Source organism: Staurois parvus, unplaced genomic scaffold (genome assembly GCF_062004578.1).
Source record: "Staurois parvus isolate SC_StPar_1 unplaced genomic scaffold, SC_StPar_1.0 ptg000745l, whole genome shotgun sequence".
NCBI classification, from domain to species: domain Eukaryota; kingdom Metazoa; phylum Chordata; class Amphibia; order Anura; family Ranidae; genus Staurois; species Staurois parvus.
The window spans coordinates 1619252-1644069 of NW_028318541.1; the positions used below are offsets into that span (position 1 = coordinate 1619252).

A 24818-nucleotide genomic window follows, 5' to 3' on the forward strand; every position below is an offset into this window, starting at 1 on the left:
TCAGCAGCTGTGAAAGTTCATTCTTTGCTCAGCGCTGCTCTAATGCTTGAGTGAATTTGTGATTTATTATATCTTTATATGAAACACCCCCGTGTTCTTTCTCTCACCCACCTCTCAATCAGTCCACAGTGCAGTTCTGTTTGGCTTTTCAATCTATATGGATCTAAATGATCCATTCCAGTGCGCATTAAGCCTGATCTTCCTCAGAGGGCCATTCCTGCTCTTAATGTGTGGACTTGTTATTACCAAACCTCACACAACGTTTAATCTGTTTAATGAAAACAGATTTCGGCTTCATGGCTGTTATCACATTGATGATCACTGGGAAATGTAGCATCACATATTCTGGATTTGTTATTTATTGGTAAGAAAATACAGTAGCAGTAGAGAACAAACTGTGTCTCAGGAAACACAGATTGTTTCTTTCGATTCTCACTGTTATAATGCAAATTCAAAAAGAAAAAAAAGATACACATCTTTCATTACAATCAGATCCGGAATACTGTAAAGTAAACTTGACACTTTCAGGATGAAGGCAGTCCTGCTGAGAGTTGGATTAATATTCAGCACAGGAATACAACAGGAGATTGTTATATCTGTCTACATATCACTAATCCACAGTATAAAGGCAGATGTTTGACCAGTTTCTACAAATGTATGTTGTGGCGGAGTACCAATTTGCAGCCACCGTGAGGGTGGTTTATTTCCTGAAGGCTGAGACTTCATAGAATCACAAGCTTCGCACATTTATGGAAAGTCCCTCACCTTTATATTAACCTCCCTGGCGGTATTCCCGAGTGTAGCTCGGGGTAAAGTTTCAGTACCAAAAGCGGTAACCCCGAGCTACACTCGGGCTTACCATGCGGCGTTGCACAGGGATTCCCTACAGTGCTTACCTTGTCCTTCGCTCCCGCGATGCGTCCCCTGCAGCGTCCCCGGGCATCTCCTCCGGCCGATGCCGGCATCTGGCTTCCGTGTTCTGGTCCCTGTGACGTCGGGACGTACGGGCGCCGGAACCGGCAGCAAATTTGAAAATTTAAAAAAAAATGACATTTTTTTTAAAACGATTACTTCATAGCAAAACATTCCTGTATCAAAGCATTTCACATACATTTTGTCCCTACTGCTTTGTCTGGCGCCCTGCCTGCATTTTGACTGTTCTTTCTGCCTGGAAACTTAGAAAAGTCCACGGCGTCCAAAAAGCGCCCCTTTAGGTCAAAATCGGTTTTAGACCGGCTAGAGAACAGTGATAGTAAATCAGAACCACTTGCAGAATTGAGTGATAATGATTCGTGGGGAAATTCGTCATCAGACACTGAAAACGATTTTGCGACTTTGCTCAGTGATGTGCGAACTTGGCGCTATGTTTCAAATTTCAGTGTTTTTGGTTTGATTATATTATTGAATTAAATGTATTATTATTATTATATTATTATTTTTTATGAGTATTTATTAAATTATAATTTATGATTTCGTGTTTCAAGTTTTATCATATCCAGAATATTTACTAGACTCTTGTTGACAAATTTCAGGGAGTTATTCCTAAATTACAGGCCTACAATAAAAAAAAAAATATTTCCATGCAAAAAAATGGTACCGCTTTCAGCACCAAAAATCTGAAATAATCATACCGCTAGGGAGGTTAAAGCAGTATTAAACTCAAAAGCAAACAATTATTATATAGAAGCTTACCAATTTTTAAATGTGGAGGCTGCATTAATTTTCTTTTTAGGCTCTATTTTCTTTAGTTTCATCTGGTGAAGCAGCCAGTAAGTCTGTTGTTTTTCAACAGAAATGTATCAGAGTGTTCAGACAAACCATTTACCAGAGAGGGGTGCAGAGGTGTGGAAATTCTTGAAAAAACTGCTTGTCCAAGAACTAAACAGGTGTCCCAATCTACTTGTCCCTCATGACAATCTATTTTTCCAGATAAAAAAATACATTTTAACCAAAACCGTATTTAAATCAGAATTGCTTTTAGGAATGTCTGAGGCTTTTAAAAACAAAAGGGGCTTTAGGGCGACTTAAACGTTTAATATTTTTAAGATTGTGCTGTTTATTTCATCCTCACTTTCCTGCCTGTCTCCAGCACCGTACCAAGGGACTAGCGGGAGAAGAGAGAACTTGCAGTTTAAGGAGCACTGATTGGGTCCTCATCAGGAAAGGGGAGTGCCGGGCTTATCCTTTATCCCTTTTGCTGTCAGAGCCAGTTTGGTGTTTTTTGCACGTTTCAAAAATCATTTTACGCCTGAAGATTACACAAAATCCCCAAACATTCTGTTTTCTGAAAACAGAGACCCTAGAGAATACATTAGTGGTAGTTCCAATTTTTCTGTCACACGATATTACTGCAAAGGTCTAGGAAAATACACTTAAGTTAATTTTAGGGTAGAAAAAAGCAAAAAATTACAACATTTTCTGGTTAAATATATAAGATGAGGTTGCACGGAGTAAATAGATGTCCAACATTACAAACCTTAAATTTGCGTGCGCTTGTGAAATGGGGACAAAATTTCAGCACCCTATATTTTCTATAAGTGACGCTTTTAAAGCCCCCTATAGGTCATCAGTTTAGTGTTACAGAGGAGGTCTGGTGCTAGAATTATTGCTTTCATTCTGGCATGCATGGCGATATGTAACGTATATCACAATTAACGTTTTCATGCGTAGGCGCCCCAGCGTGTGCTTTTACGCTTGTACATATATTTGGGGGTGCAGGGGTGCCTCAAAAATTTTGGGGGGTTATGTGCTTGAGTGTAACTTTAATTATTTACTGTAGTGGGCTGTGTGGAGGCAATCGGGTGGCAGCGCAGCCGCCTCAACTGCTTCCATCTGAGAGGTGGAAAAGGAAAAACGACCTGTCTGGCGCCCAGAACTACATGTCCCAGGCATCGGGCAATATTATTATTATTATACAGAATTTATATAGCAGTTTGCTCAGCGCTTTACAATATAATGAGAGACAATACAGCAGCAATACAGTCCAATACAAGAGGGTTAGGAGGGCCCTGCTCCTTGGAGCTTACAATCTAAGATATAAATTCAATATTCCTGGGGTGCTTTCAATGACCAGACTTTATTTATTCATGTAAAATCTTTATCCCAAAAGAACAAAAAACTGCTGCATTAACTGCTTGTGTAACTGCAATGTCAGCTGGAATTTGGCTTCAATGTGTTAATGTATCTAAATCTGCTAATACATCTAATACCTCCCTCTCCCCAAATTAACAATCCTGTTGTCCAAAGGTGCCCCTATGTGCTCATGAGGGTAGTTCTTCCATATCTACATCAACGTGGACCTACGTAGTGAACAAGCAGGTTGTAAAGCTTCAGAATTCGATCACAGTATCACTATGAAATACAGGGAAAGACAAATATTTGTAGACTTTCAGGAGGCAATCAGCCAGCTCATGAACCAGTTAACATGTGTTTCCATTAACCACTTCCAGTCCGGACACTTTTACCCCTTTCCTGTCCAGTGCTATCACATTTTTAAATGACAATTACACGGTCATGCAACACTGTACCCATATGAATTTTTTAGCATTTTTTTGAGACAGATAAAGCTTTATTTTGGTGGTATTTAGTTACCACTGGGATATTTATTTTTTTTGCTATGTAAATGAAAAAGTCTAAAAACTTTTGAAAAAAAGTGTTCTTATAAAATTTTGCAAATAGTATTTCATCATAATTTCTGGCCAGAATTTATTCCGTTATCTTTTTAGTAAAAAAGAAATAACCCAAATTAGTTTATAACCAAAAATTATAATTTTTAAACATTTTCTTTATATTATTATTTATTTATTTATTTTTACATACTGTCACCCTAGCAGTAGTGTCACCATGGTGACACTGTACTACTTGTGGGGGGTGATGAAGATTTTTTTTTTTTTTCTACACTGATTGCTTTTACACCCATAAAGGCTGTAAAAGCAATCATTTCTCCTTCTCTCTAGCTGCATTCTTGCAGCCATTGAGAACTACTGTGTGAGCTGTGATTGGTCACAGCTTGTCACACGGTACAAGGCTGTTGTGAATAGCCTTGCATCATGTGACCTCTGTGATCATTCACAGATTTCACACGTAGTAAACAATGATGTCAGAAGTGACATCTTGCTTACTACTCTGTATGTGATCACTGATTGGCCAATCAGTGATCACATGATTGGGACCTCGCACAGAGGTCCCGTCGGATGATCGGTGTTCCAGTGTTCCACAGTGGGCTCCAGCTCACGGAGCTGTGTGCTCCCAGGGAGCGCGCACAAGCAAGGTGCGGGGAGGCCGTTTATAAACGGCCACCTGGCCCTGCACTGCCACCGTCTGGCCGTTTATATACATGGGCCAGTCGGGAGGTGGTTAAAGGGCCGCTATACTTTAATGTCACATAAAAGGTCGAAGTTCACATTTTACAGAAAATAGTCTATGCAGTCAATGGGCACCAGTGGATATTAAAAAAGTGCAGCTTTGTAAAATGCTCAATAAATTTACTGTTATACTTGCAGACCTTCTAGCAACACGTCAGGGAGTGGAGATCACTGACTGATTTTTCGGCCAGGCTTCCAGGGAGTCCCAAATGGCCTACAGATATGACTATAAAATGAAAGAACATCTTACATAGCAACACATGCATTTAACAACCAGTGGCTGGGATGCCTTGACTGCATATTTTATGGAAAAGGAGCTATTAACCTTTAAATCACATGAATTATTTAAAAACAAAAGTATAACATTTACAGCTATCTGTATTGAAACAGATATTTGACAAGCTCTGGACTCAGTAAATTGGTATTACAGGTAAAAAAAAAAAAAACAGACATTTGTTTAGATGCCTTGGGGATAGACAGTTTTCAAACCATGTGCTGGAAAATACTGCCCCCCCCCCATCACCACCACCACCAGGGGATGATTGTTAAAATAAAAACTTATCCAACAACTGAAACCTATCCAGCAAAGCCCTTGACCTTTAACCTATCCCTAAAGCAGTAAACTTACTATTACCTAAAACACTTAAAGTATATGTAAACATACCTTGTAAAATAACCAATCAGTTTAAAATAGAAATGCAAAGCAAAAATGTGTGTGTGTATGTGTGTCTTTTTTTAAGTGATCACATAACCTTGCTCTCTGCTGCATAAGAGGCTTAGAGAGTTGGGGGTGGAGACCATGGGGGGGGGGGTGTCAGCAAGAGGCAGATACACAGCAGTACACAGATCTTCCCAGTGAAAAGCTGTGCAGGAGGGCATGTCAACACAAGCCTGACCATTGGAGTACAGGTGGGCTTTGCTCCTAATTAGAATGCAAACAAGTAATCTGACCACACAGGGATGGAAAGGCTTTCCTGCCTATCGGGGTCAGTTTGAAATAAGAAAGCAAAGGGACTGGTAAGATCACCTGGTATTCAACACAAAGGAAGCAATGCAACAAGAACAGGATACTTTTCATACAAGTACATGGTACAACAGACACATACAGTGCATCCAGAAAGTATTCGCAGCGCTTAACTTTTGCCACATTTTGTTATGTTACAGCCTTATTCCAAAATGGATCAAATTAATTTTTTCCTTAACATTCTACAAACAATACCCCAAAATGACAACGTGAAAGAAGATCGTTTTGAAATCTTTGCAATTTATTAAAAATAGAAACGGAAAAAACACATGTACATGAGTATTCACAGCCTTTGCTCAATACTTTGTTGAAGCACATATAGCACCAATTAGAGCCTCAATTCGTTTTGAGTAATGTTAAAAGCGTGGCACACCTATTTTTGGGCAATTTCTCCCATTCTTCTTTGCAGTACCTCTCAAGCTCCATCAGGTTGGATGGGGAGTGTCGGTGCACAGCCATTTGCAGATCTCTCCAGAGATGTTCAATCAGATTCAAGTCTGGGCCACTCCAGAACATTCGCAGAGTTGACCTGTAGCCACTCCTTTGTTATGTGGGCTGTGTGCTTAGGGTCGTTGTCCTGTTGAAAGATGAACCGTCGCCCCAGTCTAAGGTCCAATTTCCTGTCTAATTTCCCAGTTCCTGCCGCTGAAAAACATCCCCACAGCATGATGCTGCCACCACCATGCTTCACTGTAGGGATGGTATGCGGTGCCTGGTTTCCTCCAGACATGACGCTTGGCATTCAGGCCAAAGAGTTCAATCTTTGTTTCATCAGACCAGAGAGTTTTGTTTCTCATGGTCTGAGAGTCCCTCAAGTACCTTTTGGCAAACTCCAGTCTGCCATTTGCCTTTTACTGAGGAGTGGCTTCCGTCTGGTCATTCTACCATACAGGCCTGATTGGTGGAGTGCTGCAGAGATGGTTCTTCTGGAAGGTTCTCCTCTCTCCACAGAGAAATGCTGTAGCTTTTTCAGAGTGACCATCGGGTGCTTGGTTACCTCCCTGGCTAAGGCCCTTCTCCCTTGATCGCTCAGTTTGGTCGAGCGGCCCGCTCTAGGGAGATTCCTGGTGGTTCCAAACTTCTTCCATTTACGGATGATGGATGCCACTGTTCTCATTGGGACCTTCAATGCTGCAGAAATTTTTCTGTACCCTTCCCCAGATCTGTGCCTTGATACAATCCTGTCTTGGAGGTCTACGGACAATTCCCTGGACTTTATGGCTTGGTTTGTGCTCTGACATGCACTGTTAACTGTGGGACAGGTTTATGCCTTTCCTAATCAACTGAATTTCCCACAGGTGGACTCCAATCAAGTTGTGGAAACATCTCAAGGATGATCAGTGGGAAGAGGATGCACCAGAGCTCAATTTTGAGTGTCATCGCAAAGGCTGTGAATACTTATGTGCATGGTTTTTTTTTTGTTTTTTATTTGTAAAAAATTGCAAAAAATTCTAAATGAACTTCTTTCACGTTGTCATTATGGGGTATTGGTTGTAGAATGTTCAGGAAAAAAATGAATTTAATCCATTTAGGAATAGGGCTGTAACATAACAAAATGTGGCAAAACTTAAGTGCTGTGAATACTTTCTGGATGCACTGTATCAAAAATATGAAATGTTGGAATAACATACACTTTTAGGCTCCATTCACACTAGGGTTTTTGAAAACGCAGGCAGAATCTCTGCTATCCTGCCCGCGATTTGAAACAACGCTGTAAAAGAGTGAAAATCGCATGTTCAGATGCCATTTCTTTGAATGGCACCTGAAAATGCAGGCGCGTTTTTCCGTGCAGCAAATGAGCTGCATTGCGCAAACAAAATAATTTTCAGGTGCCATTGAAAGGAGTGCCACCTGAACATGCGATCAGCATTTTCACACTTTTACAATGCATTTTCAAATCACGGGCGGAGATTCCACCTGAGATTTGAAAAACCGTAGTGTGAATGGAGCCTAAAGCCTAGCTCCAAGTTTTGTGTTAGTTTAAATAGTTTGTTTGGGCCAAGCTAATGCTACATACAGCTGCATTATTTTTAGAAATGGAAATAGTTTGTTTGGGATAACTTGGCCCAAACAAAATATTTAACATAACATGATTCCTGGAGTTAGGCTTTAGTGATTGCCCTCACACTATCATTTAAAATTGTAGCGGAACTAGACCCTCCTGTCCTTTACAGCCAAGGAAGCTTCCATCTTAGCCTCTGTTTGATCTGCAGTTGCCATGGTACTGCACAAGTGATCAGTTATGACACCAGCATGGACTGATACTTAAATTAAGAGCACAAGCAACTGTGACAGTTATCATTCACTGTGTGCCTTGAATGTAACTGCTGTGGGAAATAGTTACATCAATGGTTTTAGTTCCGCTTTAAGTTGTAACCAGAACCCCAGCTCCAGCCCATTCCTGACCCTTAGCATGCATTTTTTTCAGAAGCTTAGAATGGTCACATTGGGTTCAGGACCCTCTTCCACTTCTTGGGAGCTGGGTGGTCTTCAGTAATGAATACAGAATATCACTGTACTGTGCATGCAAGAGGCATACTGATGGCCCCAACAGCAGGCAGAAGCATGAAGTACTGCACTTTAGTAAGTGCAAGGTGACAAGGATCTTACGGAAGAGGACTGATGCTTAATTACAGAGCACGTAAGTGTGTGGGGCACAGCTCCAGGGACGAGGTGACCATAATAATAAAAAAAACTGCACTTGGGATTTACCAGTTAGCATTACAATGCACCCAAAAAAACCTAACCCTGAAACACCTAATCTTAACCCCTTGACGCCGACGTCATACAAATATGCGGCCTCACGGAACTGGGCTTTTTTCCGTGGGGCCGCATATTTGCGTACCTGTCTTTGTGCTGGGAGCGCACCGCACTGCGCGCTCCCAGCACAAAGACCGCAGTGTCACTGAGAGCCCCAAGTCTCGTTCTAACAATCGGGACGCGGGACTCCCGATTCCAGGTCACATGATCGCTGTGATAGCCTCTGATTAGTTATCACAGTGATCAGTCACTGTGCAGCCCAGCTGCCTTGTTTTTTTCCTCTCTCTATGAATGGAGAAGAGAGATACATTGTATCTCTCTAACTCCTGGCATAGAGAAAGAGAAAAAAAATGTTTGTAAAAAAAAAAAAAAAAAAAAAAGAAATCAATATTAAAAAATAAAATAAAAAATAAAGAATAAATACCTGGATCAAGGTTTGATCTAGTTCAGTGCCAGGGTCATTGTTTGGGTCAAGGTCAGGGTCAAAGGTCAAGGTCAAAGGTCAGGATTAAAAAAAAGTTGGTATCAGTGTTAGTGTCAGTGTGTTTTAGGTAAAAAAAACAAAATGTGCACTATTGTTTCTGGGCTGTACTAAGAGTACAAACAACAAATAACATACACATATATAGTATCGCTGTGATCGTCAAGAGCTGGGGAATATATTTTGGGTTGTTCTTTGGTGGTAGGTTATGGTAGTAACAAGAAACAAACAGCTAAATAAAAAAAAAATTTTTTTTTTCACTATTTTGGGCCAGTTTTCCTTTGATAATAAAAAAAACCAGGAGATATCCATTAACATTTACCACCAAATGAAATTCCAATTTGACCTGAAAAAAATGCGGTATAATTCACCTGGATGTACAAAGTAGTTGTGATGATATCGACGGTTTTAATACCACATGTCTACGTTGCAAAATTGTGCTTAGGCATTTAGATTTGTTTTACCCTTAGGCGTGAAGGGGTTAAAGATGGCCATATATGGATCGAAATTCGGTCAGTTCAGGATTGGTTTGATTTCGATCTATCTATGGCTGTTCCCACTCGAAAATGTTTCTCGATCAGTGGACAGAGTCAGAGGAGTCCACGTTATCAGAATACACTAGCACAGCAAGGGGGATTCCTCTATTCACCTCCCTTGTGTGAATGGGGGAATCATTAATTTTTTTTTAAATCAGCCCTATGGCTGATCGAAAAAAATGAATAATCTGTGACCAGCCTTACTTAGCCCTTGACAATAAAGTAAGCTTTAAAAGCACTCAATACCAAAATCATCTTGTTCAAAATCAAACAGCACTGAACTCCCGACACTGAAATGTACTGACCCATGCGCTATATCACCCTCATTTTTTCTACTCTAATTTTCAGAAACTTTGATATATACCCTGGAAACAATGACAGTATACTGTTATTGTCATGATCGGAGAAAGATCATTATACTGGTCAGGAAAGCTAGTCTGCCATGTCACCAACTCGCTAACTCTGTTCATAAAGAAGTGTGTGAGAGGTCTATAAATCATAAAAGGGGCTCAGGCACAATTTGTAATGTTCTAGGTACTGTATATCAGCACTCATGATGTTAAAAAAAAAACAATCTAAGTACATACAGTAGATCTAGGAGATCTAATGAAAAAAAAAAAAGATCACAAATCTGGGATTTTCCCTTAGCCACATGAGATTGCGTGAGATGAAGGAAAACCCAAAAAGTAGTCCTCTGGTAGAGAATATAGTCTGATGTCTACGTTATTTTTACAGTAAATCTAATTTCTCAGAGCATACTGCGCTGAACAATGAGGTGATTTATCAGTGGGCTATTTAAATAGAAGGGGCATGCCACCATAATAAGCTCCACTTGTGTAAATACCTTTAACAGGAGCTCTCTCGTTAACCCAATCCCTACCAAAGGAAGTCATGATCGGAGGTAGATCATTATATTGGTCAGGGAAACTAGCCTTTCATCAGTTTCATCAGAGGAGGACCAGGGCTCCAGTAAGGTATAAAAAGGAAGGTCCTTGTGGAATGTTTCTTCAGAAGAATACACCTTATTGTACCGCTAGGAATTTGGTGTGCAATATAGACTTTTTCTTAAGATGAAATCAACCTGAAAGTCTGAATGCCTTTTGAGCCATATTTTTCAAATGATCATTTAAATCTCCTAGATTGTAAGCTCGAAAGAGCAGGGCCCTCGAACCCCTTGTGCATTGTTTTGTTACTGTATTGTCTCATGTTCTGTCCCCCACTATAATGTACAGTGCTGAGCAAACCTTTTGGCGCTATATAAATACTGTATAATAATAATAATAATAATAATAAAAAATTCACTTTTTATTATTATTTTATTCACGGATATATTTTTATTGATTTTTGACACTGTGATTTAAGGTTATTTTATATTGCAGTGTATTTCTTTGTAATAGAGCAGCGCTACACTGATTTTTATTTTGTGCCCTTATTTGATGTGGGAACACACTTTGAATGTATTCAGCAGTTCTTGGTGTGATTAGGAATTTGCCGTTGTTATAGGCAGTGCTTGGGTATTTTGGTCTAGTATGCTAATCAGGAGAGCTGTCTCCTGATTGGTCTGCCGCCAATCTGCAGACAGCTTTCCTGATTTGCTGCTATGCCACTCAGGCTGCAACCTAGAAGTGCCAGCAGGTGTGCAGCAGAATGGAGTTACAAATCTTAGAAATCCTATTTTAGCTCAATCCTCAGCTTCCGTTTAAAGAAGCTGAAGAAGAGTTTGAGGAGATGAAGGCTATCTCTATATGAATTCTTGATATGCAGAAAATTATTATTTTCATAAAGAAGTCCTGCATCAAGGACTTCAAATATACTTCCTGCAAAAAGTAATTCTTTTATTTCTGTATCAAAAAGCAGCAGCATAAAAATCATATGAGCATAATGGCAATGTTTCAAGCCTAAATCAGCTCTTTTCAAGGCCATAAAAGCGTATTTGAAGTTCTTTGTGCAGAACGTTTTTTTGAAATATGTTTTTGAGAAACCCTAAAGATGCTGATGGGTCAATGACTATTGCACAACGCACTTTATTGGGACTGATTGTGTGTACTCTATAAATGACTACTTTGACATTTATTTGAAAATACAAAACTATCTCTTGTCAATTCCAGGGCTCCTTGTAGATTTCATTGATGTGCTCTAATAGAGGCCCAGCATGCTCCAACTGAGCACACAGTACTGGATATACTCTTACCAAAGTCATTAAGATTAATGCAGTAGATAATTTAGGAAGTATGTTTAAATGTATCTGTCTGCACTGTATCAGCAGAGATATCACTTTACTCAGTGATTTATCAGAAGCTGTGGTAACAGAGAAGACATTTAACTGTTCCCACACCATGACCCAATCACCTCCTCTAAATGCATATGTATATAGCGTTACAAGAGTGCTCCTATCATCTATAATCTGGGACATCTCAATGGATTTTTTTTAATGGACAACTACACATATTCATTCAGGTGCATGGAAAAGCCATTCATTATAGTTAATTAGAGTTACCTATGATAGATAGATTAGTATTGGCCTCTTTTCATTTCCTTGTCTGTGGCAGGTCACAGCACAATTTTTTGGACTTTGGAGTTAATAAAGGAAATGATTTACAAAAACAGAGCAAAGAAAGCTAAAGCAAACATGGGGCAACTGCCAAAGCAGTGCTCTTTTCAGTTTTTGAAAATTGAATTCATGGCATCATATAAAATGGAAACAGAAAATTAGATACAACAGTCAGGACAGAGACTGACATCAGTCAGAGATTGCTTAAAGAATCAATATCAGGTGCTTAGAAAAAGGAGCAAAGCTAAATTAACTATTAGCAGCACCTTAGTTTTAATACAAGTCTTGCTTTAAAATATTGTTCATTGTTTTTGGAAGGGGGCGGGGATGCCAACAAGAGGAACTTCCCCTTTTGGGTGGAGTTCAACTTTATTGTAATCTGAGCCACTCATGTGCAGCTCAGACCACATTTACGACACCCGGTCTGTGCTGTGATGAAGCGACTCCCATGGGCTTTGTTTGACAAGTAAGGCCTCATGCACACAGGGTGTTTGCTTTTCTCCTCCAAACACCAAAACTCTGGCAAAAGAAAAACTGTCTAAAATCGTGCCTAAAGCCAAGTATTACACAAATATTTAGATGCATTTAGACACGTTTAGGCGTGGCAAGCGTTTGAGTGTTAATGGATTCCATTGGCCAGAATATTAATTTATTCTGGCCATTCTAGTGTTTATGCGTGTCACAAGTTTTTCTGCTCCAAAGCCTCTTCTCCTGAAAGCCCTTCTCCTTCTTCTCTTCTCCTCCCAGCGTACATGAAGCCCAAGTCTGCCATTATGTATACTAGCACATTATGGCTAAAACTTCCTGGGGCGTACTTTAACAAACTGTAATCTGAGTTTCACAATAGCCAAATACAGCAAGATCTTCATTTGTGTCGTGTGAACATGTCCTACATGTTGGTGAAGATTCAGTGGGCTCAGACATGGGGCAGTGTTGGAAAAAGAGAACATATTCGCTTCATTCTCAAAGGTTTAGAAATATGGATTTGAGAAGGAGGACTAGAGCCACTCAGCAAGCAGAGTAATATTCTGATTGGACTTGCCCTGTGCTGTTTCATTAACAGTATCCCAGTCTGTAAACTGTTCAAGTGTGCCTGAAATCCACCTAATCCAGTAGGTTTCTGCAGAGCATTGAACTTCTTTTGGCAGAATACACTGAACTGTGAAGAAAACCTATTACATACACTTTTAATTTATTCAAGAAAATAGAAAAAGCCAAATGTTTCCAGCAAGCATTTAGTGAACAGTCGTTGGATCATTTGCCATTACCAGCCAAAAACATGTCAACATATACGACCACAGAACAATGATCCAGACCAACCCAGAGCCACAGGTGCTTAAAAATCTCTTAAAGCCATTTAAAAATGTTTTCCCTCATCTTCCAATGAAATATAAACACACCCCTATTATTTATCTAGGCTGAACTCTTCAGTAAGTGGACATTCAGATGAGTCCTCTGTGCTTTCTTCAAGCCTGTAGAAGCCGGCAGGCAAGCACAAGCAGATTCCTCAAATATCTAAACTTTGACATTGGCTAAAGGAATTTCAATTCCATGAAGGGGCTGAGCTCCTGCCAAGGTGGGATGTGAGGTTCTGAGCTGTCAGGTCTGCGGACCAGTAAATGATTGAAAGCTTTCATAGGGACCTGCCAATAGCATTTAATATATTGTGTGCGTCAAGGGCTTGCTGTTAATCTTTCACTTGCATGAGAGCTGAAGAGAATAGTTTATAAGCTCTAAGTTCTTTAATAATTGCACCAAAGTGAGTAAAGAAAAATGTAGAAAATATATCTGAATATTTAATTAACACATAGCTTACTGGCAATTAATACAAAGCTTCTCCTTAGAAGAATATTGTCAAAGTTACTTATCTGTAAGGACATAGCATTACACAGCAGATAGTAATCGATCCCTACATACTGCTGCTTTGCCTGTGCCCCCCCGCCCCCCCAAAAAAAGTGAACGTGGAATCTATGTCCCAGCTTTGAGAAGGAAGAATATGATGTAGTTGATATATCTGTCTGGTGGTTCAGTCATTGCAGTGTTAGAAACCCTAGCATCAATGTGAACCACAATTAGCTCCTGAGAGGGGTCAATTCACAGAAGGAAGTCATTTTTTGCAGGCAAGCCATAGACTTGGCAAGTTCCCCACACTAAACCTGCTGCTGTATATAACTCATGGGCCTGCGAGACTGCAGATTAATGCAGATAAAGAGGAGGGTGTCAAGTAGGACATATCGTACTTGGTGAAACCAGAGAGGTTATAAATATTTAGATTCTTTACAAAGTGTTCTAAGACAGAAAATTCTGCTGTTGGGGAGGCAAAGATTTTACTTAACTATAACTAATGATTACTACCTGATTGTAAAGACCATGATCGGGTGAAAAAAATACCTGACAGGCTGTTTGTACTTAAGTCAATTGATAGATCGACCTCAGTACAACCAGTTTGTCCATAGATGGATCAAAATTCCTCCAGTTCCTGCAGAATCAACCGAACTGCAATTCGTCGATTGCAGCTTAAGTCAGAGAATAAAGCTCCGTGAATCACGCCTTGTCCCATAATCATAGAATAGAATAGCCTATGATGCAGCACCTTACATGCATACTCTGCAAATCATTTCCTAACAACAGTTTGAATCTCATCATGTGTAATACCCTTAGCAATACCCATGTCTTTAAAAATCAGCTCCATTAACTCTGCAAAGAATTGTAAATATAACTGTTGCTCTAGTTTAGAATTTTCTTGTTTTAGAACATAAAAAAAAAAATGCTTTAAAAAGTACTGTTACTAAACTTACTTTGAGTTTTTCTAATCTTCACCCTCTTGCAAAGCAGCGACTCCTTCATATCTGACCAGGGGCGGACTCACCATTTGGAAACTCGGGCACTGCCCGAGGGCCCGGGGTCAGTAGGGGGCCCCATGAGATGCCCCTGGTACCTTTTTCATAGGCTTTTTTGAGTTTCGGCAAGGACACAGGGGCCCTATGATCCCATGTTGCCCGGGGGCCCCATGAGTTGTCAGTCTGCCCCTGTATCTGACACATATAACAGAATGCCTGATACCTCTGCTGCATTTTGTGGTCCTTTCTGCTAGCAGCTACATCACTGCAGCAGACAGCGGAAGAAACCATGTCATGTGGAAAGAGATGGAGGGATCTGAAACTTGTGGTAATGTCATGTGTCAAAATTCTTATGACAAATTGATCTTCTTTTGAGGGTCCTTCTTTATAACATTACTTACCCAGTGATAGAGTTGCTTTAAAAAAAAAAAAAAGAATTATAGAAACACACACAATAAGAAAAATAAGGGTAATGATTCTAAAGCAGGGTGCACAAGTTATTGAGGGTGTATGGGTAACAGGTCAGCTTGTTGGCATAATACCAACCCTTCCAGCTTTAGGTGCCAAGGCAAAACTGTTAATCAGACAGAGCTCTAGATAGTTTTGCCACTGAAAACTTCTGAAGGGATTTATTTAGGCCAGATCTAATCTGACCAAGTATTATTAAAATGCATAAAGCATACTTGTCAAATCTATGCAATGAGCCTAAAATGCCCAGTTAAAAAAAAAACTATAAATGAGAGCAGTCTGTAGGTTGCCACTGCTGACCTCTCTGTCTGCAAATACTGATCCAATGGCTTCAGTACTTTATAGGTTACTAATCTGAAATAGGTATTGAAATTTAGAGTCCTGACTTTACACTGATTTTCCCGATATGCCTGTTCTAGGTCAGTGTCTCAAAACCACAGATAGCCAGTCAACTAGCATTTTCAGAAGGTCAGCAATGCCTTTGCCTGTGTATTCATTTCTCTCCTTCTGAAAATCCTAGTTGCCTGGCTGCCATTGACATCAATACTGGCTTGGAACACATATGCTGAAAATCAGAACTGCTGACTGGTTTAGAAAGTATTAGAGTCACTGGATTAGTAATGGCAGCCTAGATATTTCTCTCAGTACAAGTCTCTAAAATGCCTCATTCAAGGCATATATTTCATAAACAGGTGGCCCATATGCTGTGAAATGATTTATATTCACTGACCACAGTAAAATATTCTTTATCAAATAATTTACTGTCTTACAAGGTGCTGGATTTTTCACTTCTTTTTTGAAGCTGCAATTGCCACCTGGTGGACAACAGGCTAAATTGCACATGTGAACCTGTGTATGCAGGACATCATCACATTTGCATCAGATTGTTGCTCTCAGGGCTCATGTACATGGGATCAGACTCCAAAGCAAATCAAATGTGTTATGCTTTAGAGCTGCTTTGGCTTCCTTTTGACTTCTTTCTGAATTATTGCTTAACTGCATCTGAGTTGCTATACATTTACATTGGCTTGTGTATGGATGCAAACAAATGCCTGGCGAACAGAGCCCCTGCTTTTTTCAGCAGTATTGTTGCCCTAGGTATTTTAGGCCAGACCAGGGTCACTTTAAGTCACCTAAGGTAATCTTGCTACTGAGGGAGTATACATTTCCAAAATATGTTTTCTCAGCTTTATAAAAATAAATAAATCTCAACTGGTTTGGACACTTTTTTGTACAAAATGCAACCTATGATAAGAAAATATACAGGCTGCCAATTTTGACTTTTGATTCTGAGAATGCTAATTGCATGGCTGCCATACTAACCATCTGACTTACAGATTTACTGAGAGAGGAAGGGATATAATACACAAAGTGCCAACATCCCTAACGAATACAAGGGGGGGGAAAGTCCTCTTTTTTGGTGGGACTTTAACGACACAATTTACTTGTATGATAAATTTCAACAATTCAAAAGAGATTTTTTTATAAAAACAGTATGAAATTTTATTTTTACAATCTTCAAAAATAAATATAAAGCTACAATACATATTGCGGCGGTGTCATCACAGATGGTATTGCAAATCTAATCATAAAATAATAATATTGCAAATCTAATGAAAGCAATGACACCTATTCCTACAATTCTTGCATGATGCACAAATAGTCAATGGATAGGTGCTTCACTAATTCTTTTCCACAAGTTGGCTACCTCTGCTCTGCAAACACCCCACAAGCAAGGCCATCAGGGGAAGGAAATGTTCTTTAAAATCATTTAGTTAAACGGCTGTTTCTCTTGGCAATTTCTAAGCAATAAACATTAATCAGGATTCCCCGCAATGGACAGACGGTAGAGTTTTTTCTGCACGAGATAGAGCCTGGAGGCTCAAAATACCTTCTTTATGCAGCTGAAAGACTGCAACTGTGATAATGTGGCAAGGATTGGCTGCTCTGTTTTGTCTTGGCAGAAATCCCTTGCAGATTTGAACAGACTTGATAGTTATAGAAGTATTGGGTATAAGAGGTGGATTGTTGTCAAGCTAATATCATGCGCAAAGGTTGCCTGTGGATTTAGCTAAGTCAACTCAGCAGGTCCTGAATGAGAGCCGGCAGCTGTATGGATAGCATCATTCTTACAAAGTCAAATCCACAGGAGGGCAGCACTGCCAATGGTGTCTAATCTTGTGAAGTGCTAGAGATTGCTATTAAAGCATGATAGGCAGGAAGGGGGAGAGCAGATACTAGAACTGAACCTAATGTATAGGTTGATTGTGAGTCATGGTTAATAAAATCTTATCTCATATAATGATTATTTAACTTACACTGACCATTTACTGTACCTTCCTTAAATCCATCTCTATCTATTATGACCTGCATGCAAACTATATTAACCTCCCTAGCGGTCTGATTATGTCCATATTTCTGTGCTCAAAGCGGTACATTTTTTTGCATGGAAATATATAGTTTTTTTATTGTAGGCCTGTAATTTTTAGGAATAACTCACTGAAATCTGTCCGAACAAGAGTCTAGTAAACATCCCGGGTATGATAAAAATTGAAACACGAAATCATAAATTATAATTTAATAAATAATCATAAAAAATAACAATATAATAATAATAAATTTAATTCAATAATATAATCAAACCAAAAACACTGAAATTTGAAATATAGCGCCAAGTTTGCACATTACTGAGCAAAATCGCAAAATCGTTTAAAGTGTCCGATGACGAATCTCCCCCACGAATCATTATCACTCAATTCTGCAAGTGGTTCTGATTTACTATCGCTGTTCTCTAGCTGGTCTAAAACCGATTTTGACCTAAAGGGACATTTTTTGGATGCCATGGACGTTTCTCAGTTTCCAGGCAGAAAGAACAGTAAAAATGCAGGCAGGGCGCCGGACAAAGCACTCGGGACAAAATGTATGTGAAATGGGTTGATACAGGAATGTTTTACTATGTGATTTTAGTGTATTGAGTGAATGTCACTTTTGGTCATTTTCAAATTTCCTGCCGTTCCGTCCCCCGTACGTCCCAACGCTTGCAAGGGATGGAACCCAGATGACAGATGCCGGCATCTGCCGGATTACAATGCAGGTGACACTGCAGGAGGGACATCGCGGGAGTGCAGGACAAGGTAAGTGAAGAACAGATGCCGGAGCAGCGCCGCATGGTAAGCCCGAGTGTAGCTCGGGGTTACCGCTTTTGGTACTGAAACTTTACCCCGAGCTACACTCGGGAATACATCCAGGGAGGTTAAAGAGAACCAGTCATAAATGGACAATTGTAGAAATCAGATTTTTTATTACTAAATACTATTTTCTCTGTATTGAAGCAAAAGTTTCAAGTCTTTGCTAGGTTTTCATGTCAGCTGAACTCTCTGCTGATAAAGACTGTCACATAACAAAGCTATTTTCAGGATTGCAGAAACCAAAGGCTTTGGTAATTAGACATTAATGGCTGTGTTGAGTTATTTTATTTTGAGGGGACAGCAAATGTACACTGTTATACAAGCTGTACACTTCTGTGTACAAGCTGTGTCATTTCTTCAGTGTTGTCACATGAATAGAATAAAATATTTACAAAAAAGGTGAGGGGTGTACTCACTTCTGTGAGATACTTATATACTGCTCACCTTTCTTTCCAGTATTCTAGGGGAAGGCTCGATAAATGTATAAAGTATAACTAATAATTCCCCCTCAATGTAAACCTCACCATGACAAGTCCTAAACTAAGCAGAATAATCCATAGATTCTATGAAAGAAGTTTAAATAGAACTGATGATAGTAGATTACATTTTTCGGGAAAAGGGACAAATTGCATGGCTATGCTGTTCTACCGCAGTTTTGGAGTAGACGTTTGTCTCAGTACTTTGAAACTAATTTGGCATTTTCCAGAAAGCCCTGACAGAAATGTTTATGCATGCAATGGGGAAATGGGGATAGTCCTTGAGGCTGGAACTGACAGCTGTCAGTCCGTACTCATTTTTCGAACATCTACAAGCAGGGTTCACTGCACAGCCGGGACTTGCCATACATTAATCATTCCATTATTCTCATTCTCACTTACTGTACCACCTAGCCTGTGAATTCCAGGAATAAATGTTCAAGAATGAAAGATCTGGAAGGACTTTTATTCTACACACTGAGTCCTTTTTTTAAAACTGTTCCACATACTATACAGCAGTCTTGCTTAATTTTCCTAATTCATCATGATAAAGACCATACATACAGTATCAAGCTCATTCTGTTTCAGTAACATGAGGGGGAAAAAACATATTACAACTACTTAGAAAGTTTCAACATATTGAACTGAAATTACTGTTTGATGTTTCAAAGCAAATATTCTGCCAGCAACAGAACACATTTGTGTCTTAAAGTAGAGCTATAGTCAAAACGTAAAAAAATAAAAGTCAGCAGTTACAAAAACTGTAGCTGCTGACTTTTAAAAACAGACAGACACTCACCTGTTGGTCCAGATGTCAACCCCCACCCTCGATCCAGCGGTTTGCTAGCCTCAGCCGGTTTCACCTGCCGTCCTCTCTCCCCAGCATCTTAAGTGCGGGCACGCGGCTGTGACAGCTTGTGGCGCCAGGTGCCCACTGCACATGTGCAAGTAGCGCTGTGCCTTGCAAATGGTCCAGTAGCGTTCTGGGACCTGTCACGTGTCCCAGAAGACTATGGGGAGGGAGGAAAACTTACGATCGCCTAGGTGGTTGCGTTGGAAGAGAGAGCAGGTTCCTGTCCAAATCAGGTGTCAATTCCCCCCCAAACACACAGACACACACACTCCCCAAAGGTGCCAATCCTTAACGGGGAGTGGGAGAGGAGGCCTTAAAGCAGAACTTCCCCTTTTTGGTGGAGCTCCGCTTTAACTATTAAATATATTAATTATAAATGCTGTAGATAGAAATACAGAATCAACAAAACCCAGCATGTCCTGCCAGTGTCTGAATGATGTAAATTCCCCTAAGCTGTCCTGCATCACAGGTGCTGTTAGATAATAGTGTCTGAGTACACTCTACATCCAGAGCTGATAGGTACTCGCTGCATGAGTGACTGCATATGAACGGCTGGGAACAGCAGTGGGCACTGTCAGGCTCCCATTGCATTTAATGGGGCTTCACGCCCTCACCTATCTGCATAGTCGCCCGCTGACTCTCCTGCAGATAATCACAAAGTAACCTCACCTCATCCACAAGTAAGAGTGGGGCTCAAAGGTACACATAGGCATATCAGGGAGCAATCATATTGTACAAGAAGTACAAATCCATTACAAACACCATTTACATCGAAGAATTAAAATTATTTAAAAATTACTGTTAGCCACGTAACAATTGACTCTTAGCCCCCATTCACACTTCAACATATTTTGGTCCCATAGACTTCAATGGCAGCTCCTGTGAACATGCAATATGCACGTTTTTTGCATGTTTTACATCTTAAGAACTTTTCTCCTCCTATAAGGCTCCATGGACACTGGATGTTATAAAAACGCCATTGCGTTAGCTGGAGAATGCCGTGTTAAAAACACAGGTTTTGGCAAAACGATTCTCTATCAGTGGTTGCTGCTGCTAATCAGTGTATTCCAACAGCAAAGAGTCTCTGCTGTCAGAATACATCTTACCCCATTTCTTCATCCACCTTGTTTGTGTGGATAAAAGAATCCTTTAACTTTTTATTTTTTTTTTGCATTCAACCCACTGGCTGATCAAAAAAAAACAAAAAAAAAAAAACAAGACACCTTAATGGGATCTCTGCCTATACCTAACCTAACTGTACAATCCTATCACACCTATACACAATTCAACAGGACAGCATGTTGGTTAAGCTCTGCAGTACAGAAGTCTTGGATTTGAATGTTAATTAGGATGCCTGTGTGGAGTTAGAATGTATTTAATTTCTTATGGGTTTATTTTTACAAACAAGAACAATATCTGTATATTGCCAAAAAAATGTATGGCAATAATAAGACAACTATACAAATACAGTAAATGCCATACAGCACTAGACACACAAATACAGCTCACTTCCTTTATCAGTAGCAGTCCTTAACCCCAACAGGTTTGTCCGAAAACATTTACTTTCCTTTCAGAATCAATATTTTCTATGGGCCACTATACTACAAAACGCTCCAACAAATGTTGGCCATTGATTGCAAACAAGATTTGTTCATTTGCACACACAAAAAAAGTATTTTTCCTAACAAATTCATTCAAGACTATGTTGCAAAACTGAATACACCCCAATGAAAGTCTTAGGAGCCAATGTAAATTTTAGACAACAAAATCCTAACTACCAAGAATTCAACTGCAGGAGAGTCTAATTATTCATTAAATAGGTGTCCAGCAAAAAGCTGATTATAAAAGGGCTTTGCTTAACCACTTGCCTACCAGGCACTTATACCCCCTTCCTTACCAGGCCAATTTTCAGCTTTCAGTGCTGCCGCACTTTGATTGACAATTGCGCGGTCATGCAACATTGTACCTTTATGAAATTTTGATCATTTTTTTCTCACAAATAGAGCTTTCTTTTGGTGGTATTTAATCGCCACTGGGCGCTTTACTTTTTGCGCTATAAATAAAAAAAGTGCAAAAAATTTGAAAAAAAAAAGTTTATTTGTTTCTTTTATAAAATTTTTCAAACAGGTATTTTTTCTCCTTCACTGATGTGCGTTGATGAGGCAGCACTGATGGGCACTGATAGGTGGCACTGATGGGCACTGATAGGCAGCACTAAAGGGCACTGATAGGCAGTACTAATGAGGTGGCACGGATAGGCGGCACTGATAGACAGCACTAATTAGGGGTCACGGATAGGCGGCACTAATATGCAGCACTGATAGGCGGCACTGATAGGTGACACTGATGATGGGTACTGATAGACGGCACTGACTGGCATCACTGCTGGGCACTGACTGGCGGCACTGACTGGCACAACCCCTGGGCACTGACTGGCAGCACTTCTGGGCTGCACTGGTGGGTGGCACTGGTGGGCAGCACTGGTGGGTGGGCACAGGTGGGTGGCACTGGTGGGCACAGGTGGGTGGGCACAGGTGGGTGGCACTGCTGGGCACATGTAGGTGGCACTTCTGGGCACATGTAGGTGGCACTGCAGAGTGGCACAGGTGGGTGCACTGCTTGGCACAGGTGAGTGCACTGATGGGCACGGGTGGGCGGAGCTAGTGGGCGCACTGCTGGGCGGAACTTGCGGGTGGCACTGCTGGGCACCGATCATCAGGGCACTGATCATCAGTGCCCTGATGATCGGTGCCGATCCCCGCTCTGACAACTGTCGGTTCTCGGCAGTACTTTCCTCACGATCTGACAGCGTGAGGAAAGTGCAGCCGAGAACCGGCACTTGCATTTCCTTCTGATCAGCGTGTCATTGGACACCGCTGATCAGGTGGTAAAAGGCCGCTGTGATTGGCCTTTTACCACATCACGTGATCAGCTGTGTCCGTAGGACACAGCGATCATGGAGATCGCCGGGTGCGCGCCCCAGGAGAGCGCGTTCTGGGAGGACGTCATATGACGTCCACTCAGAACTGGCCGGCCGCAGTGAAGCCGTCATTCAGCTATCTGCGGTTGGCAGCTGGTTAACAAAGAAAACTCCTCCCATTTCATGCTGCCAGTAATGGCACCACATGGAAGAGAAATGTCACAAGGCCTGAGAAAGAAAATAATTTCTTTACACAAGTAAGGTGAAGGCTACAAGAAGATCAGCAAAGCTTTACTCATCAGTCAGAATACTGTAGCAAAAGTGATACAAAAATTTAACAAAGATGAAACTGCAACCATCTCACAGAGATGTCCATGCCGTCCACAGAAGTTAACAGGAGTGTCTTCTGATGAGAAGGGTTGAAGAAAATCACCATGCAAGTTCATTGCAGTTAGCTAAAGAAGTAGAAAGCCAAACTGGGGTGATTGTTTCCTGTGACACAACGCGGCGTACAGTGCAGAGGATTGGCATGCATGGGTGTTGTCTATGAAGGAAACCTCTATTAAAGCCCATGCACAAAAAAAGTCGCCTAGAATTTGCCAGGAATGTGTTCAAAAAGAAGAAGACTATTGGGACTCTGTACTCTGGAGTGATGAGGCCAAGATAAATGTTTTTGGAACTGATGGCTTTAAAACTGTATGGCATCACAAAGGTGAGGAGTACAAAGAAAGATACATGGTGCCAATAGTGAAACATGGTGGTGGCAGTGTCATTCTGTGGGGATGCATTTCATTGATATCATAAATTCCCAGATGTATTGCTCTATATTGAAAGAGAAGATGATACCATCACTCTATGCCCTTGGTCAGGGGTCTCCAAATTTTCAAACAAAGGGCCAGTATCCTGTCCTTCAGACTTTAGGAGGGCCAGATTAGGGCCACTGGGGGTAGAAAATGTCCTGGTCCCAACATCAGTGAGAAAGAACATAGCCTCAGGGTTGATGGTCAGTAGGAGGGGGAGTAGTGCCCCATCATTGGTATTAGTGGGAAGAACAGAACACCATCTTTGGTTAAAATGGAAGTACTGCCGCATTGTTGGTCTCAGTGGGAGGAATAGTGCCTGAGTGGTTAGCACTTCTGCCTGGCAGTACTAGGGTTGTTGGTTCAAATCCCAACCACGGCACCACCTGCCTGGAGTTTGCATGTTCTCCCTGTGCCTGCATGGGTTTCCTCCGGGTACTCCGGTTTCCTCCCACACTCCAAAGACATGCTGGTAGGTGATTTGGCTCCTGTCTAAATTGGCCCTAGTATGTGTATGGAGGAATGTAAGTTAGGGACCTTAGATTGTATGTCTCTTGAGTGTTAGAGACTGATGTGACTGTACAATATATATGTAAAGCGCTGCATAAATTGACAATGCTATATGTACCTGAAATAAACAGTGTTCCAATGGCCAGATAAAGGGTAGCACAGGGTCTTATCTGGCCCTCGGGCAACAGTTTGAAGACCCTTGCCCTTGGTCGTCATGCACTTTTCCAACATGACAATGGTCCAAAATACACAAGAAGAACAGGGTGAAAGTGATTCAGTGGCCAAGTATGTCTCCTGATCTGAACCAAATCGAACACCTATGGGGAATTCTGAAGAGACAAGTTGAGCATCACTCTCCATCCAGCATCCAGGCTCTAAAATAGGTCGTTCTTGAAGGATGGAAAAAATAGATGTTGCAATATGTCGTCAACTTGTTCATTCCATGTCAAGAAGACTTGGTGCTGTCCTTACAAATCATGGAGGTCATACAAAATACTAGATTGAGTAGTTTTTGTTGTGGGGTGTATTCATTTTTGCATCAACTAACTAATTTGAATAAAACTGAAGATTTTGTAATCTAAGTTATATTATTAACCTAACTTTCATGTAATGAGCTAAACAAATGTTCTATAAAACTCAGTTTTGTAAAAATTTTGGAAATTGTGCTCATTGAGATATTGATTAAAATCTTACTTTTCAAAAGGGGTGTACTAATTTATGCTGAGTACTGTATAGAGGTAGGGAGGGTTATAACCTATGTAAGGTTTATTTTAGCCCTCTTTGTCTCATTGGGGAGATTTACCTTCACTTTCTGTCCCCTAGCCAAAACAGGAAGTGAGAGGAAATCCCTACAGATGAAGGGACCCCCAAGTTGGAAGATTTCCCCTCTATTACTTTTCTGGGGACAACCGAAAATTTGGGATTTTCTTTTACTTTCACTTTCAATGATAATGGATAACAGGACACATAGAGAGGGTGAATCTCCTTAACCGGGGCACAGACAGCAATAAAAACTGGCAGGTGTTCTAATCCATCTCTACTCTATCC

General features: G+C 40.6%; 1 protein-coding gene across 1 annotated transcript in view; it reads left to right on the plus strand.

Moving 5' to 3' along the window:
• ZNF469 (zinc finger protein 469) overlaps window positions 1-24818 on the plus strand; it is a 126509-nt gene that overhangs the window by 86345 nt on the left and 15346 nt on the right. The window lies entirely within an intron of this gene.